Below are 15,116 nucleotides of genomic sequence, written 5' to 3' on the forward strand. Positions count from 1 at the left end.
CTCTTATGATAATCTCAATTGGTCTAATTGAATATGAAATGACAAAGGAGCATGTATGAGAGTACGTTACCACATAATTCAATATTCCATATTGTAGAACTGTTTACAGGCTTATGTTAACATGGTTAGAACATTGCCTAAAGGACAATTGGTAACATACATAAATAAACATAGAGGATTATGGAATGCTCTATATATTAGGGTTCTTTCAAGACTGAATGAGGATTTAATTGAATTTGAATGAATGGAAATGAGAAAAGAGAGTGATGGCATTTAGAAGAAAAGCCACACCTATATCATCTAAGTGAGTTCTTCCAAGGAAAACAATTTTATTGTACGCAAAACAAAAATCTGGGTGGATAATTTAATAAAGTGTTGAAGAGCTATAGAAAATACTTTGTACTTTAAATGAGATGAATATCAAAATATAAATACTAAAATATTTAGTCCATCAGAAATGGGGAATATTTTTGTTACACTACATCCCAGTAAAAAATTGCATGTTGTTCCACAAACATTTCTTGTTAAGAGCATCTCGAGATCCTTCATAATTTTTTTTCCGATGAAGTTCTTTTGGATCGGTCTTAGAAAAAACACTATTTGGAAGTTTAAAGTCAAACTTTACATTTTTGAAAATTAAATGTCGCAAAAACGAATAGAAAATCAACAAAAAAGTAAAAAAAAAAATGAAAATAAAATTAAAAATTTCATGCTCGCGAGGTTTTGAACCTATGCCTGTTGAATTGTTTACTTCCATGGAAGTTCTTTTGAAAGGCTTTGCAAATTACGGGAATTTTAATGTATGTACAACATAGAAAACAATCTTTTGAACAAAATATTTCATAACAAAAATGTGCCTCTGTGAGATTTGAACCAAAGATAATAAAAGAGGAAGATGGGAGATTGGCTTGCGTCATACCAAATGTTGAATTTACCAGATAAGTTTAATACATGTTTGTAATCTTTCAGTTGTTTTTCGTTTTTATTTTTTAAATGAAAAATGTAATTTTCTTAATGAAATAATGTTAAATTTTAGCAATAACAAAAAAAAAATTAAATTTTCCCTTTTATGGAAATTTATTTCGTGCTCTTAATTTCTTTTTATTTGCATTTTAATGCTATGTCAATACTTGTCGTATACACGTTTGGTTGGAGTATTAAACTAATGTGGTAAATGGTTTGATGTGCTCAGTAGCCAATCTCCCAACTTCTTCTTTTATTATCTTTGATTTGAACCTGTGTTCATTATTTTTTTTTTCATTCATACTAACAACGAGCATCTAAGGAGGTATCTAAAACGTTGTGCCTTGCTGTCATATTACGAACATATCACAAACATTTTGACGTGGTGCAATGGTTAGCGTGCCCGCCTTGCATACAAAAGGTCGTGGGTTCGATTCCTGCTTCGACCGAACACCAAAAAGTTTTTCAGCGGTGGATTATCCCACCTCAGTAATGCTGGTGACATTTCTGAGGGTCTCTAAGTGGCTTCATTGCAAGGTGGAACGCCGTTCGGACTCGGCTATAAAAAGGAGGTCCATTGTCATTGAGCTTAACATGGAATCGGGCAGCACTCAGTGATAAGAGAGAAGTTCACCAATGTGGTATCACAATTGACTGAATAGTCTAAGGAGCCTGATACATCGGGCTGCCACCTAACCTAACCTAGCTGAGTGTGCTAAGGCGTTCGGTTATGGTGCCAACAGACCCAGGTACAACCTCCGGTGGGAGTGAAAAAGTTTTTCAAATTCTAACAAGTAAGGAAAGTCTAAAGTCGGGCGGGGCCGACTATATTATACCCTGCACCACTTTGTGATCTACATTTTGGATAACAACTGAAATCCTTCAAATTTGGTGGGTGCTATATATATATATAGGTCTATGTTCCCATATACATACATTTAAATCTGAACCGACAATATATTTAAGACTACTTAGTGTACAATATATTTAAGACTTCGTAGAAAATCTATTGACTTAAAATTTCAGTCGGTTCGGGGTAGAACACAATGTTAGTAAAAACAAGTATAAACGGTCGTAAGTTCAGCCAGGCCGAATCTTATGTACCCTCCACCATGGATTGCGTAGAAACTTCTACGAAAGACTGTCATCCATAATCGAATTACTTGGGTTGTGGTATCTTAAATCGTTTTCTAAATTGTGAGTTAGTCCATACGTGGTATGTAAGTCTACAAATAATTACGAATCGATATGGACTTTTGCACGGTACGTAGGGAGCCAGAATTGAAATATGGGGGTCGCTTATATGGGGGCTATATACAATTATTGATATGGACCAATTTTTGTGTGATTGGGGATCGATTTATCTGAGGGCTACATATAACTATAGACCGATATGGATAGTTAGGCATGGTTGTTAACGGCCATATACTAGCACAATGTACCAAATTTCAACTGACTCGGATGAAATTTGCTCCTCCAAGAGGCTCCAAAACCAAATATCGTGATCGGTTTATATGGGGGCCATATATGATTATGGACTGATATGGACCACTTTTGGCATGGTTGTTAAATATCATATACTATCATCACGTACCAAATTTCAACCGAATCGGGTGAAATTTGCTCTTCCAAGGGGCTCCGGAGGTCAAATCTGGGGATCGGTTTATATGGGGGCTATATATAATTATGGACCGATGTGGACCAATTTTTGCATAGTTGTTAGACCATATACTAACACCATGTACCTAATTTCAACCAGATCGGATGAATTTTGCTTCTCCAAAAGGCACCGGAGGTCAAATCTGGGGATCGGTTTATATGGGTGCTATATATATTTATGGACTGATATGAACCAATTCCTGCATGGTTGTTGGATACCATATACTAACATCACGTACCAAATTTCAACCGAATCGGATGAATTTTGCTCTTCCAAGGGGCTCCGGAGGTTAAATCTGGGGATCGGTTTATATGGGGGCTATATATAATTATGGACCGATTTCCACCAATTTTTGCATGGCCATTAGAGACCATATACTTACACCATGTACCCAATTTCAGCCGGATCGGCTTCTCTTAGAGGCTCCGCAAGCCAAATCGGGGGATCGGTTTATATGGGGGCTATATATAATTATTGACCGATGTGGACCAATTTTTGCATGGTTGTTAGAGACCATGTACTAACACCACGTACCAAATTTCAGCCGGATCGGACGAAACTTTCTTCTCTTAGAGGCTCCGCAAGCCAAATCTGGGGGTCGGCTTATATGGGGGATATATATAATTATGGACCGATGTCGACCAGTTTTTGCATAGTTGTTAGAGACCATACACCAACATCATGTACTAAATTCCAGCCGGATCGGATGAAATTTGCTTCTCTTAGAGGGTCTGCAAGCCAAATTCGGGGGTCCGTTTATATGGGGGCTATACATAAAAGTGGACCGATATGGCCCATTTGCAATACCGTCCGACCCACATCAATAGCAACTACTTGTGCCAAGTTTCAAGTCGATAGCTTGCTTCGTTCGGAAGTTAGCGTGATTTCAACAGACGGACGGACGGACATGTTCAGATCGACTCAGAATTTCACCAAGACTCAGAATATATATATACTTTATGGGGTCTTAGAGCAATATTTCGATGTGTTACAAAGGGAATGACAAAGTTAATATACCCCCCATCCTATGGTGGAGGGTATAAAAAGTGAAATTGGTGAATTTTTTCGTTTTTAGACCCTGCGCCACACTGTGGAACAGGGTATTATAAGTTAGGGTATATGTTTGCAACACCCCGAAGGAGACGAGATAGACATATGGTGTCTTTGGTAATATTGCTCAGGACCGGCCCCTGAGTCGATCTAGCCATGTCCGTCGTCTTCTGTGAACAGATTTTGTGATCAAAGCCTAGCTCGCAATTTTAGTTCAATCCACAAATTTGGAACAAGTATGTGTTTTGGGTCATAATAGAACCCTATTGTTTTTCGAATGAAATCGGTTCAGATTTAGATACAGCTCCCTTATATATCTTTCGCTCTATATACACTTATATGGCCTCAGAAGCCAGAGTTTTGCCCTAATTTTCTTGTAATTTTGCACAACGAGAACAATTAGTACTGTAGTCACCAGTACGTGGTGTTACTATGTGGTATCCACAATTTATGCAAAAATTGGTTCATATCAGTCCATAATTATATATAGCTCCCATATAAACCGGTCCACAGATTTGGCTTTCGGAGCCTCCTAGGGGAGCAAATTTCTTACGGTCAGATAGAAATTTGGTACGTTGTGTTAGCTTATAACCTCTAATAACCATGCCAATTTTTTCGATAACGGTCCATAATTACATATAGACCCTATATAAACCGATCCCTAGATTTGGCTTTCAAAGCCTGTTGGAGGAGGAAATTTCATCCGATCAGGTTGAAATTTGGTTCGTTGTGTTGGTATACGGCATCTAAAAACCATTCAAAAATTGATTCATATCGGTCCAGACTTAAATAACCCCCATATAAACCGATCACCACAATTGATCTCCAGACGTACCTGGATTTAATCGGATCCCTTTGAAATTTGGTGCGTAATGTCAATATATAGCCTCTAACTACCTTGCAAAAATTGATCCATATCAGTACATAATTATAGCGACCCATATAAACGGATCCTCATATTTCACTTTTGACTCTCCAAGACTTTGTCATTGGTAGCTTAAAACTCATGGTTGAGGGTACATAAGATTCGGTCTGGCCGAACTTACGGTCGTATGTATTTGGTGCTTTTTGTTTGCTAGGATTTCATATCAATCAATTTTTTTTACCCGCCACCATAGGATATGACTATAATATGTTTGTCATTCGAAATATTGGCTTCCGACCATATTTATCTCTGTCGATTTTAATTCCGTTACCTCTTTAGATAATAAACCCATCGTGTTCAAATTTGATACAAACTCATTTTTTATCTGCAAACAGATAATCAACTTAAAGTTGATTCAATTTCCTACAGAGAATGTTTCTGTAGTCATCCTCTAAATATCTCCACAATTCAAAATATTAAATACCGCATTTTAAATTACTTGAAAATTTGTTTTTGTATTGTCTCTACTATTGCCATTGAACTGCGTATATATTTTACAAAATGTTGGTCTGTCTCGCCAATTCTTTAGTTGTGGGTTATAAAACTTTTGATATAAGTTCATGATGTTGTCAATTCCATCACATTCATGTTAATGTAAACACTTCTATTTGTGTGGGAGTGTCTTCGTCATTCATTGGGATTTGGCTAAACAAAAGATTGCACTGTTTGCAAATCTTACAACACACACAACTTGAATATGTCTGCTTTAACTGTCTAAAGTGTCAAAATTGCAAACAAATTGTCAGAAACAAATCGAAAACAATCACAATTTACTATTTCAGGCAGCGTCAAATATTAAAAATAGTCAAATCGCTTGTGTTGGTGAAAAACGAGAAGAAGGATGAAAAAAGAGTGGAAAGTGTCAAAGCACAGAAAACAAATTGGACAGTAATTTAAAGTATGCCATATTAACGATATGTTTCTAAAAATTTTGGAAATGGAGAAATGAATGGAAATTATCTGCAATTTAATGTGCAAAAAAAATGTGAAAGCTGTCAATGAGTGTCCAGCAAACCAGCATTATGTCAGGGTGTCGTAACTTTGATCCGTACACTCAAAAAAAAGTTTACTTGGATCCAAATATTTGACCTTCCCTTAAGGATTTTGGTACTGATTCCGAGTCAAAGATGTTGCTTCTTTAAAATAAAGAATTTTTTTGCGACCTATCTGGCTTTAAATCTAGGACCAATAAAATTAAAATTAAGATACAGATCTCATTTATAAAATTTTCATTCTCTTTTCACGGTTAATTAATAAAGGTACTCACGTACAAACAAATGCCAGTTTAAAAATCCAAATTATAACGGATACTTCAATGTAAAAAATGTTTTCTTAGTTCCAAAACAACTTTAAACCAAAGACGCTGAATCCTAAAAATAAGTCTTAGCCTATATTTGATGCATTTTTATCTTAAATCTAATGTTTCAATATTTCAATTAATTTAAGGACAATTTCTTTAAATCAAAAATTTGTTTCTTTACTTTAAGAAAAATTAACCTTAGTTCAAAGACATGGGATTTTAACGGAGAGACGCAAATTTACAAAATTTGTGTCCTATATTTAATGAAAAAAAAAGTTAAAGCAAAGATTATAAACTTTATTTTAATTAAAATTTCATTATTTTAATGAAATTTGTCCTTAATATTTTGTAAATTTCGCATCCTAATATTTAGGTTGCGTAGTCTTTAATATCACGTAAAAATTTTTTTCAGTGTAGGAAACTATACCTACTGGAAATAGCTTGGCAGAAATACTTCCTTGTCTCATCCGTTTGTGCGCTTATTTGTTTGCTTAAAAATTTCAGGGAATTTTGAGGCGTGGCCTCTAGACATAGAGTCGCTACTTCATTTTCCAATTTTTGGTCGTGGTGGTGGATCTCCCCTTTGCCCGACTCATTTTTATATTTTGTATAGTGAAAAATGTAAATTCCTCCGATTTAATGTAAATTTACAGACGTCGTGGCAGGAGGTGATGAAATTTATATTTAAGGTAACTTATTTTTGATGTTTGGACGGGGAGTAGTACTACTCCTTAACTTTGTACAATATCTCTCCCTACTTTGTACAAATCGGGCTTAAGTTCTCATATTTGTTTGAAATTGTCAGGGAAGGTTGAGATGGCGTCTAGGCAAAGATCCGCTACCTTATTTTTCGATATTTGGTCAGGAAGGGAGACCTCCCCTTGCACAGTGAAAAAAATAAAAATTCTCCATGGAGGGAGGTTATGAAATTAATATAGCTTACCTGATTTCGATGGGGAGGGCTACCTCCCCCTTACGCAATATTTTGAAACTTGAAGAAAAGATCCCGAATATCTTGACATTTTCAGAAGGTAGTTTCAGAAAAACTCTTTTACATTTTTGCAAACTATGGACGGGGAAATAACTTCCCCTTGTCCCACTTTTTGCAATCTGTCCAACTTAAAATAAAGTTAAAGCTAAACGGTGAAGGGGACGTCCCGTTTTTATACCCTAAACCACATAGTGGTCAGGGTATAATAAGTTTGATCGGCCAAAAAATGTGCCTACCAGAAATATTGATTTTAGACCCCATAAAATATATACCGATCGACTCAGAATCACCTCCTGAGTCGATCTAGCGCTTGGTGTCCGTCCGTCCGTCTGTCCATGTATTTGTTGTTCACAGGATTCCGGTCGCAATTATTAACCGATTTTGATGAAATTTGGTACAGGGAGTTTTTTGGGCACAAGGACGAACGATTTCGACAAATGGGGTCACGTTGCGCTTTTTTTTTCAAACGGATCGTCACCAAATTTGGCAAAAGGTAATCTTTTCCGTCGCCCTTCAAGTCTGCAAAATTTCATCCAAATCGGTTCAGATTTAGATATAGCTCTCATATATATGTATCGCCCGATTTTCCCAAATTTGCCCACAAAACCTTTATTTATCAACCGATCTTACTCAAAGTTAGCTAAATATAACCTTCTATAGCACTAACTATATGTGCAAAAAATCATCGAAATCGGTTCAGATTTAGCTATAGCTCCCATATATATGTACCGCCCGATTTGTCTAAATTTGGCCATAAAACCCTCATTTATAAACCGATCTTACTCAAATTTGGCTAAATTTTGTCTTCTATAGCACTAACTATATGTGCAAAAAATCATCGAAATCGGTTCAGATTTAGATATAGCTCCCATATATATGTATAGCCCGATTTCCCAAATTTGGCCATAGAACCCTTATTTATTAACCGATCTTACTAGAAGTTGGCTAGATCCAGTCCTCTATAGTACTAACTATATGTGCAAAATTTCATCGAAATCGGTTCAAATGTAGATATAGCTCCCATATATGTATCACCCGATTTTGAAAAATTCGCCCCTAATAACCTTATGTTTGACCATACAGGTCTCACTTCTTAACTGATCTTACTCAAATCTTGCACAAGGTAACCTTTTGTGGTATTAATCAAACCAGCAAAATATTATGCAAATTGGTTCAGATTTAGATATAGCTTCCATATATATGCAACGCTCGATTTTCCCAAATTTTACCATAGTACTCTTATTTATTAACCAATGCTACTCAAATTTCACATTTTGATGTACTACCCGATCGTACTTATACGTACTTGTAGCTCTTACATAAGAATATTGCTCGATTTTTACAAATTTGTATTTATTACCCACACTAATTTAACGATTTTCTCTTTTTACACCCTAAACCACATAGTGGTCATTATACCCTAAACCACATAGTGGTCAGGGTATAATAAGTTTGATCGGCCAAAAAATGTGCCTACCAGAAATATTGATTTTAGACCCCATAAAATATATACCGATCGACTCAGAATCACCTCCTGAGTCGATCTAGCGCTTGGTGTCCGTCCGTCCGTCTGTCCATGTATTTGTTGTTTACAGGATTCCGGTCGCAATTATTAACCGATTTTAATGAAATTTGGTACAGGGAGTTTTTTGGGCACAAGGACGAACGCTATTGAATTTGGAACGCGAATTGAATAGCTTCCATATATATGCATCGCTCGATTTTCCCACATTTGGCCATAGTACTCTTATTTATTAACCAATGTTACTCAAATTTCAAATTTTGATGTACTACCCGATCGTACTTATACGTACTTGTAGCTCTTACATAAGAATATTGCTCGATTTTTACAAATTTGTATTTATTACCCACACTAATTTAACGATTTTCTCTTTTGTAATAATGGGCTCAATATTAGTGGCATACTAACTCCGTAGGTGCAATATCAACACAACCAGTGTTGCTAGAAGTAGGGGAAATTCCCTATATGTAGGGTTTTTCTAATATTTAGCGTCTTGTAGGGACGTAGGGCCACAATGTAGGACATTTTCACTCACCAAATTTGTAATAATTTTTACATTTTGGTGGCTCTAGAGGAGGAAATTAGAAGCCGGCAAGACTTGATCTTTAACAATGTGTGGTAAACTTTAGAAAATTTTGTCAACATTTTATTTCTATAGAAATTTTTTTCAAAATATTATTTCTATAAAAAATTTTCTCAAAATTTTATTTCTGTGGAATTTTTTCTAAAAATTTTATTTCTATAGAACTTATTGTCAAAATTTTGTTTCTATAGAAAAATTTCTCACAAAAATTTGTTTATAGAAACTTTTTCCAAAATTTTATTTTTATAAAGATTTAACAAAAAAGATTACTAATTTGGGTAGAATTCTACAAACTGTGACAACCGTGGTCGTAATACAAATTTATATTCCAAGTTATATACGTTGCATATTCATGTTTTAAGATAATAAAGTACTTAGAACCATTTTTGTTTTGTAATATTTTTTAAATTTAACGAAAAATATAGTAGGGAAAAATGTTTGGGAATGTATAGGAAAGTAGGTAACTTTTTTTGTCCTTGTAGGGTAAACCGAACATTTTCCCTGGCAACATTGACTATGAGCTCTAGTTAGATTGACACAAAGCACCCATAGACATGTACCCCTTAATTTTCTTAAATATGCAACTGTGGTTTATCTCCCAGACCTATATGTTACCCCACAAATGCTTATGATTACTCATTCTGTAATGGTGGTTTAGGGTATGATATAGTCGGCCCCGCCCGACTTTCTACTTTACTTACTTGTTTAAATTTTTATTAACTATGGACGGGGAGAAAACTTTCCCCTTGTCCGACTTTTTGCAACCTGTCCAACTTGAAATAAAGGTAAAGCTTAACGGAAAAGGGGACGTCCCGTTTTTTAAATTTATATAAAGGTGACAGGTAACATAGACGACGCTTTGTTTTTCGGAATTGTTCTGAGACGGCTTCTTCCCCGTGCCCTACAAAAAATGGAGGGAGATTATAAAATTAATTTACTGTATCTGACTGTTGAATACTTGGATGGGGAAGGGGACCTTACACCATATTTTGAAGCTTCAACTGAAAAGTTCCCGATTTTCTTGAAATTTTCAGGAAAGGTTGAAAAAACCCTTATTTTTTGCGATATTTGACCGTGGAAGTGACTCTCCCCTTGCACGACTGTTTGAAACTTGAAACACATTTCCCCGTTGGTCAGTGAAGGACACGTCTGTTTTTTTTACAGAATATAACTATATCTAAACTTTTTCCGACATAGTTGAAATTGACAGGAAAAGTAGGTTAGGTTAGGTTAGATTAGGTGGCAGCCCGATATATCAGGTCCACTTAGACTTTTCAGTCCATTGTGATACCACATTGGTGAACTTCTCTGTTATCACTGAGTGCTGCCCGATTCCATGTTAAACTCAATGACAAGGGACCTCCTTTTTATAGCCGAGTCCGAACGGCGTTCCACATTGCAGTGAAACCACTTAGAGAAGCTTTGAAACTTTCAGAAATGTCACCAGCATTACTGAGGTGGTATAATCCACCACTGAAAAACTTTTTGGTCTTAGGTCGAAGCAGGAATCGAACCCACGACCTTGTGTATGCAAGTTGGGCATGCTAACCATTGCACCACGGTGGCTCCCGACAGGAAAAGTAGGAGAATGTGATTAAATTAATACAGTGTTTATGATTTTTAGATATCTGGCTGGGAAAGGGAAACTCCCCTTTGGAATAGTGACAACTACAAACTTCTTCGATTTATTTGGAATTATAGAGAGTATCAGGAAGGTAATGCAATGAATGTAGGCTATGTGAGTTTGCGATATGTTGTCAGAGAGGTGCACTTCCTATTTGATCCGCTACTTTATTTTTCGATATTTGGTGAGGGAGGATGACCTTCCACTATCCGAATTTTTTTTAGAGGACATACAATGAAAAACTTAAACTTGTCCTATTTACTTAAAATCTACAAAGGACGTGGAGGGATATTATGAAGTTAATATAGCTTACCTGATTTCTTAATATTTGGATGGGGTGGACAACCTCCCCCTTATCCAATATTTTTTAAACTTCAAGAAAAGTTCCCGATTTTCTTGACATTTTCAGGAAAGGTTGAAGTGCTATGGGTGACACCACTTGAAGGGAAATAAACCACATCTGAAAGAAAAATGTTGTGTTTGCTTGCATCCATTATAGTTCGGATGGTTATAGTTTCTTCCTTAACCTAAAAACAGCGTTGATCAAACCTGCCCATAAATTCCCAATTTTTGTGAATTTCGAAAATAATCCTTTGTATATTTTTTCAGAAGGATTATCTTATCCTTCGAAATATTCTGTAAAGAATATGGTTGACTTGTTCCTTAAAAAGTCATGTATTTTACAAATAGCCTCTCAGTTTTACAAAATCAGGAAAGAGCAGCGAAACGGACCTGAACCCGGTCCGGTCCTAGTGGCCTAAAAATAAGTTCAATGGAAAACAAGTAGAATACCACATTCGTACTATTCCCAAAATGAGTAAAAATTAACTACTGCAGGGTCAATGTATGGTCATTATTTAGATTAGGTGGCAGCCTGATGTATCAGGCTAACTTAGACTGTGATTGTGATACCACAGTGGTGAAATTCTCTCTTATCACTGAGTGCTGCCCGATTGCATGTTAAGCTCAATGATAATGGACCTTCTTTTTATAGCCGAGTCCAAACGGCGTTCCACATTGCAGTGAAATCACTTAGAGAAGCTTTGAAACACTCAGAAATGTCACCAGCATTACTGAGGTGGGATAATCCACCGCTAACAAATTTTTGGTGTTCGGTCGAAGCAGGAATCGAACCCACGACCTTGTGTATGGAAGGCGGACATGCTAACTATTGCACCACGGTGGCTCCCTATGGTCATTATTTGGCATCAATGATAATTTCTTTGATTGGAGTTCATTTATTGGTTATGAAATTTCGTATATGGCAAAACACTTTTTTTCTGTGTATATAAATGAGAATCGTATTTGTTTTTCCTCTCGTATTTGCTACATTTTTCAATGAAATTAATGGCAAATGACAATGCAAATATTTAAATTGAATTATTGTGGTTAAATGGAATCGAGAAAACAATCATTAAGTGCATTTAATTATACATTGGATTGTCTGCATCGTTTCGTTTAATGAACAATAAGTAATTAAATACATTAATATGATATTGATGAAACAAACACTTGCAGGCGATATGTGGTTTACACTGTAAGTTAATTATAACAAGTATATACGGCCGTAAGTTCGGCCAGGCCGAATCTTATGTACCCTCCACCATAGATTGAGTAGAAACTTCTAAAAAAGACTTTCATCCACAATCGAATTACTTGGGTTGTAGTAATACTTGCAGATAACCTTGCCATCTTAAAACTTCTTAACATCGTACTCCAAATTGTAAGTTAGTTCATAAGTGGTATATATTAGACAAAAAAAAAACAAGTATATACGGCCGTAAGTTCGGCCAGGCCGAATCTTATGTACCCTCCACCATCGATTGCGTAGAAACTTCTAATAAAGACTTTCATCCACAATCGAATTACTTGCGTTGTGGTATCTTAAAACTTCTTAACATCGTTTTCTAAATTGTGAGTTAGTCCATACGTGGTATATATTAGACAAAAAAGTTATGTATAGCTAAGTCTACAAATAATTACGAATCGATATGAAAATTGAAATATGGGGTTCGCTTATATGGGGGCTATATAGAATTATGGCCTTGAAAAGGACCAATTTTTGTGTGATTGGGGATGGATTTATCTGAGGGCTATATATAACTATAGACCGATATGGACCTAGTTAGGCGTGGTTGTTAACGGCCATATAACAAGTTGGCTGATAAGTCCCCGGTCTAACAAAGAAAAACATATTTTTTTTGTCAAAATTCGTTTTTATTATTCAACATAGTTCCCTTCAAGAGCGATATAACGATTATAAGGACCTTCCAATTTTTTGATACCATTTTGTTAGTACTCCTTCGGTTTTGCCTAAAAAAAAGGCCACAATTTCGGCGATCACCTCTTCATTGCAGCCAAATTTTTTCCCTGCGAGCATCCTTTTGAGGTCTGAGAACAAGAAAAAGTCGCTGGGGGCCAGATCTGGAGAATACGGTGGGTGGGGAAGCAATTCGAAGCCCAATGCATGAATTTTTGCCATCGTTCTCAATGGCTTGTGGCACGGTGCGTTGTCTTGGTGGAACAACACTTTTTTCTTCTTCATATGGGGCCGTTTTGCCGCGATTTCGACCTTCAAACGCTCCAATAACGCCATATAATAGCCACTGTTGATGGGTTTTCCCTTCTCAAGATAATCGATAAAAATTATTCCATGCGCATCCCAAAAAACAGAGGCCATTACTTTGCCAGCGGACTTTTGAGTCTTTCCACGCTTCGGAGACGGTTCACCGGTCGCTGTCCACTCAGCGGACTGTCGATTGGACTCAGGAGTGTAGTGATGGAGATATGATTATGGACTGCTATGGACCACTTTTGGCATGGTTGTTAAATATCATATACTACCACTACGATCCGAATATCAACCAGATCGGTTGTCCAAAAGGTCCAAAGGGCACCGGATGTCAAATCTGGGGATCGGTTTATATGGGGGCTATATATAATTATGCACCGATTTCGACCAATTTTTGAATGGGTGTTTGAGGCCATATATTAACACCAAGTTAAAAAATTTTCAACTGAATCGGATGAATTTTGGTCTTCCAAGAGGATTCGGAGGTCAAATCTGGTGATCGGTTTATGTTGGGGCTATATATAATTATGGACCGATGTGGACCAATTTTTGCATGGTTGTTAGAGACCATATACTAACACCATGTACTAAATTTCAGCTGGATCGGATAAAATTTGCTTCTCTTGGAGCAATCGCAAGCCAAGTTTGGGGGTCCGTTTATATGGGGGCTATACGTAAAAGTGGACCGATATGGCCCATTTGCAATACCATCCGACGTACATCAATAACAACTACTGGTGCCACCATCCTATGGGTATAAAAATGGATCTGTTAATAGCCTATGTTAAAGAAGTAAGAACAGAACTAAGTTCGTCCCGATTATTATTCTTATATTCTATACCATGGTTTAGTGTTGTGTGTAGGCTTGTGCAAAACTCTTGCAGATTTTGAGTAAAGGTGTCAACTTATGAGATGTTTCACTTTATTTAATGTGGACAAAGCAATTTCTTCTCATAGCCCTCAACACCTCTACATTTATTTTGCCAAATACTACAAAATTGCAGTAAATAGCAGACCAATGGTTTGCACAAATTCGATAGGCCTCTTCTCGAAACATAAACAAACCCAAGTTTGTTTATATACAAAGATACTCCAATAGGTTAGGTTACGTTAGTTAATGGCAGCCCGATACTTCAGACTCACTTAGACTATTCAGTCCATTATGATACCATAGTGGTGAACTTTTCTTTTATCAATGAGTTTTGCCCGATTCTATGTTGTGCTAAATGACTACTTTTTATAGGCGGGTCCGAACGGCGTTCCACACTGCGGAGGCTTCGAAACACTCGGAGATGTCAACAGCTTTGCTGAGAGGGGATAATCCTCCGGTGAAAAACTTTTTGGTGTTCGGTTGAAACTGGGGTTGAACCCACGACCCTATGTATGAGAGGCGTGCATGTTAACCATTGCACCACGGTGGCTCCCATAGTCCAAACAGTTCTTACTCTAAAAAGAGGAACAGATAGTTGGCAAACGCGGTAACGCTACGAAAAATACGGTGGAGGCCTAAAAAAAGGCCCCCGAGACGGCGATCACCCTTTTGACTTCTTATCTCTTAATTCCACATACGACTGGCGTACGCACAGATAATTTTGTTTCTGCCGATAGGGACGTATTTTCGACGTCCTCAAAGATTCTGTCATGGTTGACCGTATGGAATGCATACGATCGGTTTAATGCTACGAGGACCGTCCTATGAGACGGCTTGGGCTGATTGAGTCCTCTATTAATGAATGCTGAAATGGTATGCAAACTAGTCGTCGTGCAGCTGGAAAATTGTCCACAAGGATGGGGAGGAGTTGCGCCCAAAGTGCCTTTGGAAATCGGTCTGTACGGTTCACCTGTGTCTTTGCCTGGATTCAGTAGGGGAGTCACCCTATCCATTTTCCAGACATCGGGTGCAATGAGTGATTACCACCAGGAAGA

General features: G+C 36.9%; 1 protein-coding gene across 1 annotated transcript in view; it reads left to right on the top strand.

Moving 5' to 3' along the window:
* LOC142222025 (uncharacterized) overlaps positions 1 to 15,116 on the top strand; it is a 681,854-nt gene that overhangs the window by 172,786 nt on the left and 493,952 nt on the right. The gene's annotated exons all lie outside the window — the stretch shown is intronic.

This window comes from Haematobia irritans, chromosome 1 (genome assembly GCF_050003625.1).
Source record: "Haematobia irritans isolate KBUSLIRL chromosome 1, ASM5000362v1, whole genome shotgun sequence".
NCBI classification, from domain to species: Eukaryota; Metazoa; Arthropoda; class Insecta; order Diptera; family Muscidae; genus Haematobia; species Haematobia irritans.